Source organism: Podarcis tiliguerta (assembly GCF_965153285.1).
Source record: "Podarcis tiliguerta genome assembly, chromosome: 3".
Taxonomy (NCBI): domain Eukaryota; kingdom Metazoa; phylum Chordata; class Lepidosauria; order Squamata; family Lacertidae; genus Podarcis; species Podarcis tiliguerta.
Window position 1 is genome coordinate 68,259,555 of NC_139536.1, and position 14,592 is coordinate 68,274,146.

The 14,592-nt window shown below is 40.5% G+C and overlaps 1 long non-coding RNA gene across 1 annotated transcript in view; it reads left to right on the forward strand.

Annotated features, from left to right (window-relative positions):
• Nucleotides 1-14,217, forward strand: part of LOC310674497 — a 32,843-nt gene extending 18,626 nt beyond the window's left edge. Inside the window, exon 2 of the long non-coding RNA XR_014509616.1 lies at nt 13,967-14,217. This is a non-coding gene — a long non-coding RNA (uncharacterized lncRNA). The remainder of the gene's footprint in view (nt 1-13,966) is intronic.
• The last annotated feature ends 375 nt before the right edge of the window (nt 14,218-14,592 follow it).

A 14,592-nucleotide genomic window follows, 5' to 3' on the forward strand; every position in this document is an offset into this window, starting at 1 on the left:
CACCTCTGTGGCAGTTTTGTTACAATTTTGTGCAGTGGTGCCAACTTGAATAAAATATTGTGGGGGCCCAGGTAAGCCCCTCCCTGCATAATCGATCACATGATGCAGTGCACAAACACCATTTGATGGAGACTCCCATCAACTTTGTGGGGGGCCAGCCCCATCAAATATTTTATTGTGGTGGTGAAAGCCCCCACAGCCCGTAAGAGTTGGCTCCTCTGGTTGTGTGAATGATGTTTTTATTTATTTTAATTGTAATTTATGATCATCTTATTCATTTATATTGTTAGCCGTTCACTGCTCCCACTGATATTCATCAGGTAAACACTTAACATTTCCCCTCAGGTTTTTGATAGACAATGATGACATTCCTAGCTTGTGTGCTGCTAAAGCTTTCTGCTCCTGCAATGGGGCGAGGGGGGTATTATTGCTTTTACTGAATTGCACATGCTTTTGTGTAAATGTGTTCATATCATAATGTACTGTTACTTATGCTTTTGTATTTAAATATGTTGTAAATCACTTGAAGAACTTTTTGTATAATAAACCAATAACTTGTTTAATATACTATTACTAACAATAATAGGAGGAGGAAGAGAAGGATATAAGACCATTGAAAGAAAATTGTATTTCAAAGGTTGACTTTGTCATCCTTCCAGCACCAGGCAAAGATATTTCTCTTCTCCCAATCATTTGGACAGAGTCAATGATCAATCTTTTCATTACGTATTTTGTTATTTTCATCCTTATGTGGATGGGGTGATTATTTATGTTGTTGGGTGATTTTTGCAGACAAATACTTTTAGTATATTTGTTTCACTGTAAATGGACTTTCATTGATTATTGTGTGCTGTTGTCCCTGTAAATAGCTTCAGGGCTATTTATGGCAGTGTGAAGTGATACATACATTGAATTGAAATGGCTGTGCTGGCTGTTGCTCACCTCTTCGTGTCCATATTGCTTCTTGATCCTTTGCTTCCGAGGCTGTCAAGAATGGTCGTGTTCACCTTTTTTGTAGCACGAGGCATGAAAAATGCTGGGCATGTAATTATAAGAGTGAAAATTAGTATTTGATTTCACAAAGGCACTGCCGTTTAGGGTGATGCCTCTTGGGAGCTTTCTCCTAAAGTACATGGAAGGTTCCACTAAGTTTAACTCAGAGTAGTCCCATTTTAATTAATGATAAATGATGAAGTTAAGTCTGGTAATTTCAATGGCTCTACTCAACTTAGTTGAATACGACACTTGGAGTTCAGATTTCTTTCCACCAGTGGGAGTATCTCTCTACCAACAACGGAGGAGAGATGCTTCAGAGGAAGAGGGGAATGAGTGGAAATCTCTATCCTTCTGCCAGTTGGATCCACCATGGACTGAAAGCCTTCCTTGAATGTAAGGAGCCCTTCCATTCATTGAATCAAGGCTTAGGATCCAAACCCATGTGTTATTTTTATCGTCTGTGGGATTTTCAGGCTGTAAGTCATTATTATATAAAATGCTGATATGGGAAAGAGTTGAGCTAGTAATAGCCATGGACCTTTCTGTTTCCCTTTTTGTGTGTATTGCAATAAAATAGCATTATTGCATCCAGGGGCACATATACCAGTGTTGCATCAGTGCACATATACCATTTCCCACTGTGTGACATTTATACATTTTTAATCGTGAATAAAGAAAGGGGGGGACTCCACCTTGCAGTGAGACCCCCCCCCCCCGTAAAAATATGTTGCATAATCCACTTCTAATGTGTACAAAGCAAGCCACTGGTTTCTAACTGAGCATATAGTGTGACTGCCATAGTATATTGTATGCAGTGGTACCTTGGTTCTCAAACATAATCTGTTCCGGAAGTCCGTTTGACTTCCAAAATGTTTGAAAACCAAGGCGCAGATTCTGATTGGCGCAGACGCCCTGGAAACAATAGCCGACAACCACATCAGACATTTGGCTTCTGAAAAATGTTCAAAAACTGGAACACTTACTTCTGGATTTTGGCATTCAGGAGCTGAAATGTTCAAGTACCAAGGTGTTCAAGAACCGAGATTCCACTGTTTTTGAAATTTCAAAGTCCTAAGTCTTTTTAAAATGAAAGATAAATAATTAAAATATTTATAAGGACCTATAATAACACTTCTGTGCTCTCCTATAAATAGAGGAACTATCTATATGACCTGACTGGATAAAAAGTAATGTTTACTTAGGAACTAAAGACTTGTGTGTAGTATTGATGTGATAGATGCTAACACAGTAGGACAGTTTCTAATGCTATTCTAACTTTGAGTTCTATGACCAAAACCCTTTTTATGCCACATACTGCCCAGGGGTCTAATCCTATTATTGGTCAAGTGATAAAGTGATGAAACTCCCATTGACGTCAGCTGGAAGATCTCTGTGATAGGATGAAGATGGAGTGTTTGTTTGTTTTTTTAACTTCCCGGGGAACAAAATACACATCCTGCACATTTCTACCAGCTCCTTTTGATTAGCATCATGAGTAGCTCGGTTCTCAATGGTAAAAAAAAATTATATAGGCTTATTAGATTTCTGTATGTTGAAGGAGTGGTGAAGATTTTGCTATGTGAAGGCACTTCCCACAAAGATGAAGCATTGGTATTATTAAAACGAAGGCAAAGGCAAATAAGACATCATAATTACCATGTTGGGAAGTAACATTTAGAAGTATTATTCAAGTTCCAGGAAAGAGTGAAGAAGGTCATGAAAAGTCATGTGAAAAACAACAAGAACGACACTTGATTATGCTCTTCTGGGGAAGAAAACAGGAGGCTCTTGAGTGTATTTGAAGCCTTGAAGTAAATTTTATTTATTTGCTCCCAAGATTTCTACCCTGTTTTTCTGAGGCTTATGCCCCACTTAGTGTGGCTGACATAAATTAAAATCACAATAAAATAAATTCATAGCATAAAGTTAGGCAGGTGTTTCAGAATAAGAAAAACCCAGCCCTCAACATGCCCCTATCTAAAGTGAAAGCTTTAGATATCTGCTGGTATAGAATGGCCTTCAATGACTGACAGAAAAGGCAAGAAATGAGTTGTCTGGCTGAACTTACCTCAGAGCACAAAGCTAGAGCTGCTTTTCCTTTCTTGGCAAGCCAGAACACAGGCCAGGTAATGGGGTAATTTTAGAAGAGGCTCATAAATTTGTCATCTATCATGGATGTTTTTGTCAGAGCTCCATCTTGTTCCCATGGTTTTTTGGTATGAGATAAGGCTTATTTAGCATGAGGTAAAGGATGGACAATTTCTAGGCTGGAGTGAATACTTTTCGCTCCTACCAGTGCTGATTACTGAACCAGAAGAAGCATTGGCCTCCTAAGACCCTCACATTCCAGCCTTGTGCATGATTTTCATTGGGACTTATTTACTCTCTATTTATCATTTTTTATTGCATTTATATCCCACCTTTTCTCCAAACAACAACAACAACACCTCATGGTTGTCCCTCTTAGTTAATCCTCAAAATAAAAATGCATCAAAACACATATAGCACAAGAAATGACAAAATAGATATTAATTGTGGATAACAGTATGTTCACCATTTCCCAAACCATGGTGGGAATGTGCTGGATGAAGCATAAAAGGGAGTGTGTATGCAATCTCCCTCTCTTTCCTTCCTCCATCTATAACCTAAAGGAGATCAATACAGGGGCAGTCAAATCAATATATTGCTTGTTGTGATTAGATAGTTATATTGAGTACAATAAAGTCCTTACAACTTCAACCCATGGTATGTGCCCTTAGTCTGTATGTGAAAGAACTGTGCATAGCACACAAATAGCAATGGGCATTTGATAGAGGCTGGTAATCTGCAGCCCAGTGTTCTTTTATGGAATATTTTTTTAAAAAGCAAACTTCTCAGTAGTTGATGTATGAGAAAAATATCATCTGACTGACATGGGACAGAAGTACTTGAAGTGGGTGTGTATCCAGCAAAGGCAGTGCCCTGAAGATTCATTCCCACGGTGTTTTATGTATGAGCACCGTTTTAAGGCAAACAAATTCCAAAACCACAGTATGCAACCACATGGTTGCATCAAACATCTCTATTCAGATTCAGCAATCTCTTGAGAGTGCAGAAACCCCAATGTGCATATGAAATCCCCCAAAACGAGGCTTCTTCATTTATTTCAATGGAAGGTGCAGTCCTGTGCGCATCTCCTTTCTTGTTTCGCCTTCATATGTGCAAGCTTTATTCCTTCCCCAGGGAAATGAATTGAGAGCTAGTTACACACAGGCTCCTAAAGGGGTGCTCCTAAAGTCTCAGTTGGGTGTAACAATATCTGAGACATGTATCATTGCAATGTTGAATCTGTTTTGATGGCCACCTTTACAAGAGGGGAATTCAAATACACATAAAAATGTGAAAGGATTAACAGAACCCCATTCTTCAACTGTAGTTGTGATGAGGTATTGCTCCGTTATCTAATGCCTGCTCCAATATGCCTCCCTTTTTATTTTATGCCTTTTGTTTTGTTTTCATTACAAACTACAATATTCCCTTGAAGTCAGGAACGCAAAATACGCCATTCGTTTTCAGAAACACCCACAAGCTAATCTGGTGGTTTCCTTAAACTGTGTAATCTATCAAACCTAAACCATCAAAGGGCTGTTTACGTGCTTCATATCTGCAAACCACAAAAACATAACCTGTGGATCAGGCCTTGTACCCATGACCCACTTGACTTCTTGACATCTCAGAGGTTAGGCATTCCAAGCACGCATAAGCAGGAAACGCCAAACTTCTTTCAGACACATCCTGGTGTGTGACTGCAGTGTGAATTAGAGCTGTGTGAAAACCCTGGGAAAAAATATGTTTTGGCATTTATGCTTACCCTTCCTTTCCTTTCTCTTTCTCTCTTTTAGCTAAGTTTGTGGAGCGAGAATGATTTTAATTAATCAATGGAAAAACTAGAATACCGGAAAAATGAAGACAACCATGAATAAACTAGTGGGAGAAATCCTTCATCGTGAGAATGAGCTCCCACTTACAAATTGCCATGAATGATGAGATATATCAAAGTTGCCTTGGGGAATTACACTGAAGTGGGATAAAATATCACCATTAAGTGGCACATCATCACTAATAGTTTAACAGCAGAATCCTATGTATGTATGTCTACTCAGAAGTAAGACCAATGAATTCAATGGGACTTACTCCTGGGAAAGAGTGGATAGGATTGCAGCCTTATTCATTTACTTAAGGGGAATGGTTCTATGAGATTTTTATTGTTTTGGAGACACAAGGGTGACCATTTCCACTAGTAAAATAAATTAGTCTTCCTCTTCCTACAATAAATTTTTGCAAGGAAATGAAGCCTATTGGGTTTTTTAAACAATGGTTTTATGGGTAGCCAGAGGCAGATTAAAATATTGCACAGAAAATAGATTAGCTGTATCCCATGAATGAGAGATAAGAATAGAAAATAATACAACACACAGCATAGTCTGTTCTGCTGTTAATGACAGTCACTTAAAAGATGTCCGCTGGTTGCCTAATAAGATGTGATCTAGGGAAACAGTGTGTGTTCTATCTATTGTTAATCATACTCAGAATACACTCAATGAAATGAATGGAGATGACTAATTTAGGTTGATTAATTTCAGTGAACCAACTTTGAGCAAAACTTAGTTGGTTAAAGTCAAGAGATATAGGAAGGCGTACAGCTATGTTAACATATGGGTCACAGAAACAGAACAACGTAACACTGTGGCTTTTTAGGGGCCCTGAGTTTGACATCACACTTTGACTTTGATTTGTCTCGATACTAAGGCCACAAATGCCCATCCCTAAGAGATACCACTGTTCTATGACTACATCATGGCTTATTATTCACCTGACAAACCTTCAGTTGTGACTTGAAACTTTTCAGTTAGGGCAAAATGCATTTGAAATTAGATGTTGAATTTGGAGAACTGGGGACCTTCTATAAACTCTAGCTTTAAGCCTCTTGACTTTTGATTTATTTATATACTAGTTTATTTATTTTCTAATTACTCTTATTTGCCCTTAAATCCAACTGATCACATCAGGACTTTCTTCCGAACGGGATCAAGCAGCAAGTGTAATCACGTTTGTTGGTAACATGCAAATTGCGGTTAGGCATTTCTTACTCCTGCTATTAGGGCTTTTTTATTTACTCAATGTAGTGTGTTACATATAGTATCCAAACCACATCCCTTTGAGTGAAGTCACCCTTTAGCTGACTTGTTTACTTCTCCACAAATATGATTAGCATACTGTTTATCAGCACTTTTATCTTCTGATTCTAAAATAAAATGTTTTGGCGTTGACATACTGGTTTTCTAAACACAGAAGGCAGTGCATATTAATGTTTGCTCTATAAATAGATTTCAAACTGGAAGTCCACTATTATAGCATTTAAGTTGATCTATACTACCAGTAAAATCCCCACCCTGAGCTTAAACCGCTTCAGCATGCAAAGAAGGTTTGTTTGCTTAAAGAAATGCTTCCCCTGTGGGAAATTCCTTGTATGTGGAAATCTAGTATGCCAGGAAGACATCTAGAATAGATTGCTCTGCATCCCACATGCTACATTTCTACAGCAAGGATTTTTCTATTATTTTTGTATATGCAGGATAATCAACCATGCAGGCACTAACCTGGACTGCTAATGTAGCCCTGGCTCAGTGCAGTTCTACCTGTGCTTTCTCTGAGCACTACGTGGTATTGTATACATCATTATCACTTAGCTTCAGCCCCATTTGGAAATTTGAGAAAGAGGAACATTTTTGCCTGGCGCCTAAAGGTGTATAATGAAGGCACCAGGCAAACCTCCCTGAGAAGAGCATTCCACAAACAGGGAGCTGTTTCTTTTCCAACGGATAGTCTGTGACTATTGAGTATCCTCAGACCTCACTGGGCTGCTGTTGTTTCATCTTCTTTGTTCTATTGGGTGTCTTTTAAAAAAGTACTTCCAAAATGGGGTTCACCCAAGAACACTGTTATCTCTCTCTTGTTCCTCAGTGGTCCTGCTTTGGCTACAATCCTGTCAACAGCACATGAGCTTTCTATTAGAGGGAGAGAATAGTGATTCATGTAATGACAAATGAACCTGGATGTATCCTTTGCATGATTTGCATATGGTGAAAGTGATATAGCACTTATTATCCTGCGGATGTATACTGTTTACGATATTTAACTCCCACATTTCTTCATGTGGTCTTATATCAGAAAGAAATGACAGGAGCTTCTTTTTGGCCTATGTCGGTTGACCAGCAGCAGCCGTGGTTCAGAACTTGGCTCTGAGCTGTGCTCACACAGAGTTTACCAGATGGAAAGCTCTCCTAATTAGTTAAGTCTGCTTTAGTGTCCAAACAGAAGCTGGCAGGCATGACAGCTGCAAATACTTTCTCTTGCAACAGACAAGCTCCCATGCATCAGTAAGAATTAAATTCCTGTTTAAATAATCAGCAAATTAGATTAACTGACAAACAAATTAAAACAAACAACCTGAAGCCAAGCCTTTCTGTCCTACAAAGAAATGGAAAGTTCTGCAGTTTATCTCACATTGGAACTACTGAGGTCTTTGTTGTGACCTTGTACACACATAATGCTTCTGAACCCTTAGCATCACGATGGCCTGTGGACAAGGTGACTTGCATGAGCTATGCCGATTTCCCATCTTCACCTTGCAGAACTGTGGGGATGGAATTGGTGCAACGGGCAAAATACAACACACAGGGTTCTCCCCGAATTTCCCAGAGACCCAGGGTTGTTCCAAGACATTTTGCTGCTTGAGATGAAGGAAAAGGTGACACCCACTCATTCCATGTTCAGAAGCCAAACATACTAGCAGCTGGACCATACTTCAGTACTGGGAATCGGACAGTGGGCAATATGCCCTGAATGCATCCCGACATACAAGGATTTTCACTTGTGCAACAAGACTTTCTCCACTTCTCTGCACCCTGCACACTCTCCAAATCTGCTCTAGAGGGTTGGGGGAACCCCTAGAGATGATTTTGGGGGTGCACAGGGGAAGGAGAAGGGGAGAACATTCCATTGCACAAGCAGAAGTCCTACACAAGAAACTACCTGGTGTTCTGCACCTCACATGGGGGTAGCCAGCAAGCTTAGGGGGCTTCAACAAAGAGGAACATCCTGCCACAGAGGGCAATAGTGGCGGTGGCATTCAGAAGAAATGGTGGGACACTGTCACTTTTCAAAGGTGGGTTAGTGGATTGTGATATATCAGCCAACCCGAGCTTAATTCAGGATTTGCTCACGTTTTTACATTTAAATTTGATTATGTATTTGGTGGTTTTATATTTTGATTTTATGCTGTGAGACTTCCCTGAGACTTCCGGGTATAGGGCAGTATATAAATTCAATAAACAATAATTATAACAGAATAAAATTCCATTCAGACCAACTGTCCCAAGTAAAAATTGGGAATGACAAGAACAACAATAAAAATAGAGAGGAAGCCTAGCATATATATATTCTATCTTTTATATCTGTCAAATGCTATAAAATGGCATCTACATGGAGCAGGAAGGAATTAAAATAAGATATTGATTCCACTGAGAGACTATGGCTGCATTCCTATACACACTTACTAGTGAGTGAGGCACATTGAAGTTAATGGGACATCTGAGTAAACCTGCTGCATTATGAAGAAAGGACCATGTGTTTTGGAATCTTAGCTGCCATATTTGGACTTCTGAAACTATGCACCCTTCCCTTGGAGTAAGCATCTTTTAACGCAATGGAACTTACTCAATAAGAGTGCACTTTTTGGTTTATGTGTCTTAATTTATGGCTACTGAAACATTAGTAATTCATTTTAATTCAGAAAGAAAGAATGAAATCCGTTCCCAAAATGACTGGTGTACAGAGAGAATACTATTCTTCTCTCCGATCAGTGGAGTTTAAGGTATCTTCAAGAGCAAAATGCAAAAGCAATATCAAAAACTTGACAAGTTCCATATGTCTTTCTAAATGAGTCTACTTTGGGGAGGGGGTCTGCTTCCTTACTACCAGGGAAGTAGACAGCTTTAATTTTCTTAGTCTCTTGCATGAATTCCTAACCAAGCATTAAAAGCTACAATTGCAAAGTCTGAATGGCCCAGGGGGGTGGCAATATGATATGGAGTCTTTCAGCCCTAGGTCACTGGTTTGAATTTGGTCTAGGTTGGTATGGTAACCAAAATTCTTACCATATGACTGTTGAATATAGCCTTAAGTCTATTAATGAGCTGATGTTGTCTACATCCAAGCTTTCCAGCTGGCCTTGTTGACATTTTGAATGACCTTCTCACCTTTGGATATAGCCCATCCAGGTCATTGCTAAGGCACATTGATTGGACAGTGATGGTAGCTCACATTACCTGTTTATAGGCTGCCTCAATAAACTGCCATTCAACACCCACAGCTATCTAGTTCCTTAAAATTCAAAGTACTAAGAAAGAACTGTATAGTTTATGGAATATATGAGGAACTGCAAGTTCCTCCCCTCCCCCCAACCCCCCCCCCATAATTTTCAAAATAGGGCTTTGGAAAACATGTTTCTTGTGGATTAAAGACTTAGATTTTATATATTGCCAAAACAAGCTATCCAGCAGAATTATAAATAACACACAAATAGCTTTCTCTATAATTACTGTGGTCAATTATGCGAACGCCAGCAAATAGCTTTTTCCTGCAAACAAATATTTGGTTAGTGAAACTCTTCACTGGTGATTTTTAGGAGCAGACAAACTAGAACGGTAAAAGAACTAGCCCCACTCTGAACTGAAAACACAATGCATTAAATTCCACCTCAGTTAGAGCTGAGCAGCTCTGAACTACTCTCAGAGGTATATCTCAGACTTTTATGTAATATGCAGTTTTGAAAATATAATGTTAAATTATGTCATTTGAGCAAAAACAATTTGGTGGAAATTTAAGACATCAGCTCTATTAATCTCTAATATTTTTGTACAGTAATTTGGTGAAGTTGGCTTTGGTGTTTAGAGGCTTCGGTAACATACAATTTGTTCTCAAAGGAAAAAAATAAACTAGCAAAATCCATGCATATAGAATATTACGAAAAACACAGGGTTGCCACAAAAAATGGGACTAAGTTTCATCAGCAGACCTGTATTTGGTTTTTTGAAATACGTAATTTTCCCTTTCATCTTTTATATGAGCTAAGCCTTCCTGGATGTGGTTATTAATTTCCTTAAGATATATTTGAGCCCACTTTTCAGTTTGGAAAGTAATTCTTGAAGTGGATAACAGCATAGGTTCTTGTGGGTTAAACCACAGAGCCTAGGACTCACTGATCAGAAGGTCGGCGGTTCGAATCCCCGCGATGGGGTGAGCTCCTGTTGCTTGGTCCCTGCTCCTGCCAACCTAGCAGTTCGAAAGCACCTCAAAGTGCAAGTAGATAAATAGGTACCGCTCCAGTGGGAAGGTAAATGGTGTTTCCGTGCACTGCTCTGGTTTGCCAGAAGTGGCTTAGTCATGCTGGCCACATAACCCAGAAGCTGTACACCAGCTCCCTCGGCCAATAAAGTGAGATGAGTGCCGCAACCCCAGAGTCAGCCATGACTGGACCTAATGGTCAGGGGTCCCTTTACCTTTATAATGACTTGGGTCCAGAATACCATCCATCCCCTGCTTGATCACGGAGGTATCTGGGGGCAGTGTGACTGTCAGTGGTCCCCCATAGCTCAGATGTATGGTTTGTATCCACCAGGAGCCATGTGGCCCAGTTTTATGGAACTCTCTTCCAGCTGAGGTCAAAAAGCCCCCCTTTCAGTTAAACAACAGGCATCTACTAAAGGCTTTATTATTATTATTATTCTAGCAGGCATTTTAACTGAATTCTAATTTTATAATTTTAACTGGTTTTTCTTTTCAATGTGTTGAGTTTTTTGTACATGGCTTAGATATAACTAAGTAAGTGTATAAATTGTATAAATAAAAATAAACAAATAAGAACAAAAGTTTAACAGAGAATTACAGACTAAAACACAGTTGTAGACATCATGTTGGGGCAGAGGTGTTTACGTGACCGCCTGGCAGGTGAATCACTGCTACTTGCTGAATGGGGATATCTTCAGACAACCACCTTTCAGGGATTTTTCAGAGACTACAGTGAAAGAAAACAAATGTGTTCATTTATTCAAAATGAAGAAAATCTGCAACCCAGTTGTCTGGAAACATCTTTGTGACCAGTTCTGGAAACATTGCTTTCCATTTAAATTTGCATCAGTCCCCCTTAGTGACATCATCATATGGCCAAACCTGATGTCGCCACTTCACTGTGTGGACTCAGAATGGCAAGGATTACTCTAGGGAAGGAGAAAGAAACCCTAACCAGAAAAAAGGAGGAGGAGGCACTGCAAACACACAGTAGTGGAGAGAGTGGGGAAAGATGACCCACTGAGGCGTTCCACAAATACTCCAGGCAATATTTTGCCCCCAAACGGTTTGTTTTTTAATTGAAAATAGAAATGGGTGAAGATTCACCATAAAGACTAGTGTGAAGAACCAGTGGTGGTCTCAACATGAACAAAGATCTTGAAAAAAACTGTCTTGGTGAAAGCTAATGGTCACTGCTAAAGTTCTGCTTTTCATTTTAACTTTACAGATATGACTATGCTGACAGTTTGTTTTGTGTTTATTGAAACTTTGTGTGTGTGTGTGTGTGTGTGTGGCAGCATGCCATTGCAAAACCAAGCAGTGCAGCAATAAAACATTTTTCCCTTGCTAGAAGAGGAAGTGAGGGATTTGTTTTCAAGAAGTAAATTGCTTCAAAACACAAGGGAAATCCTGAAGGTTTTAGCTGCTTTAACCCAGTGGGGGAAACTGCTGTAACTTCTTATTAGGAACAGGGGTGGGGTTTTTTTTTAGCTCAAACTAACTGGCATGCCCGTCAATAAAGTATTAGCATACCAACCTCTTGTAATGTATTTTATTTACTTTTGTTATAGATTGAAGCAAGCCAGGTTCTCTCTACTATGGAAGGAAGTTTCACTTTTTATTTTATTCAGTTATAAAATGAAACAATCAGTGACCAAAAGCCCCTGGGGTGAAACAAGATTCGAGAGAACCTAGCCTTCTTCCACTCCTCCTTTCTCAAACTAGATGTTGTTAATGCTACAATATCAATGTGCTCAGGGGATTGGCAAATCCGCTCCTCCCTTGGCCAGCTTCCTTAGCAAATTGAAAGTGTGTGCCAGAGAACATATCCCAGTATCCTTTAATAATACACTTGAGTAGCCAGCCAAGATGGAACAGCTTGGCCAGTTCTTCAGAGCGTTCAGAGCATCACTCGGCAAATGTTGACTTTCTTTTTCCTCCAGCATCCAACCCCTGAGGGGATAGTGGAGGTTGGTCCAGTACGGCAAATGGAGCACTGTTCCACCAACCTCAGTATGTTTTCAGAGTCCCCACCCACCTGTTTCCTTAATGTCCACTCCAGGCACTGGGGCTGGTTGTCAGCTTATTCCTCCTCCATCTCAGCATTGCCTTGGTAGGACTCAACAAGGAGGACAAAGAGAGCAAAACTAAAATAAATTGGCTCCACTTGGCATAGACTCTGTCTCCACCTATTGTTGGCCCCTCTCCCTTCTATTCTACCACTCCCAATGAGCATTAGCCACCATAGTGAGGGGAGAATTACAGAAAAATGTGCAAGTGAGGATCATGGTCCAGTCTTATCGTGCCACCATCATTCTTCTGTAGCTTGCCACGAAGCTGAAAAGAGAAATAGTCAGGTCAGGTAAGCGAAGACAGAATTTATTTCCTTGTTTGAAAACTTCAGCAGTGGTAGAAGCACTTTATAGAGAGAGCTCTTCTTCCTCTCCCATCGCCTGCCTGTCATCCAGGACACAGCAGCACAAACATGGCATGAGCCAATGGGTACCTGGAGGTCCTGATAGCGAAATAAAGTTAAGATAAAAGTAGAAGAAGCCACACATGCCATCATTGCTAAAGGCAAGAGGCACATTCCACCCTCCTGCAAGTCAGAGAAATGGGCCCCCAAATTTGCAGCCAGTGAACAGGGCCATAATATTCAGGGGCTCTTTGAGTGCACCCATAGTAAATGGGAAATCATATCCAGTTCTTGAATAGTATGTTGTGAATACTTACTGCTGTGCACCATATGCACGGATGCCTTGCCTCCAGGAGCAGAATGAGAGTAAATCAGACCAAATATAGACAAAAATAGGCCACGGTTCCATTGATTTCAGAAGTACATGGGGTTAGCTCAGCATGGGGCAAGGCTCAATGGTTGTGCAGCCTACTGTCTGATCCTACCCTCAACCTGTTTGCTGGGTGTTGCCAGCCTAACCCTACTGTGGTGCAGGCCATGCATCATGGTTCCAGCTGGAAATGTGGGCTGTGAGGCAAAAGCTCCCCCACCCAAACCAGGGCAAAGACCAAGGACTAACACATTGTCCCCAAGACCCCATGTGGGGCTCTCACTTAAGGTCCAGATCTTGCCTAGTGCCTTTTCCCACTGGAGCTGTGACAGAAATATGTATTACCGGTAAATATGCCTAACAATGCAAACAGCTTTTATTGGGACAGCTTTTATTGGGTGGAAGGCAAAATCCTCACCACCAAGGGCCAATTAGGTGTGAGCTAAAATTGTTTCTGGCTCTGTCAGGCAACAGCAACCCATGTTCTCAACAGAAGACCTCATCTTGAGAAAGGGTGGGTGGGGAAGCCATGTTCCAAGCAAGCCTGGCCTTGCTGCCAGGACCACCTTTTATAGTTGGGGAACACGCAGGGAATCTTCTGAGGCCAGGCCAGCAAGGCAGATAGCCACTGCCTCCTGGGTTCTTGCCATGCAGGACACCCAAAGTAGGCCAACCACAGGAGGGAGCAGCAGCAAATTGGGAGTTAAAGTGATTGTATGCAAGTACTCTTCTTTCCTCATTTACCTAACATCTCTCACTACATTATCCAGTCTCTCTCTCTCTGTCTCCCACAGATTTAGATACAGTTTGAATGAAGCAAATCCAGCTGTGGCAGGTGCAGACTGGCTAGTGCCCATTACCAACTCCTCTTCTACAATGCCTGGAACAGTTATATGTGTGTGTGTGTGTGTGTGCAACACCCACCCACATATTGTTAAGGTGATGAACAAACATTTACATAAATGAACATATGTGTACCATGAAATAGCCTTCCTAACTCATGAAGGCAGAAGAGGCTGAAAAAATCTACTGTGACTGTTTTAAATGCTGTTATCTGTCTTCATTGTTCATTCATAATAGAAATCTCAGGCTATGTATATGGAAAGGCAGAGCCTTTGACTAAGACTGACATCCTATATGCACATCCCAGAAACACACTTACCCGGAAGCATGCACCATTGAACTCAGTGGGACGTCCCTCTGAGTATCATGTATAGAGTTGCACTGCTATTTAGTCTGTGGGAATGTTTTCATGCTCCTTTGTGAAGAGTTTGCTGGAGGTCTCTCTGTACAAGTTAGGATGAACTTCCTGTGCAAGCATTTGTGAGGGTTTTTGCTTCTCTTGGGTCCTAGCAGACTTTTCTTTAGATTCAAGGGAAAGCAGCTTGCCTGAAGTCCTTTGGGCACTGTGGTATTTGCT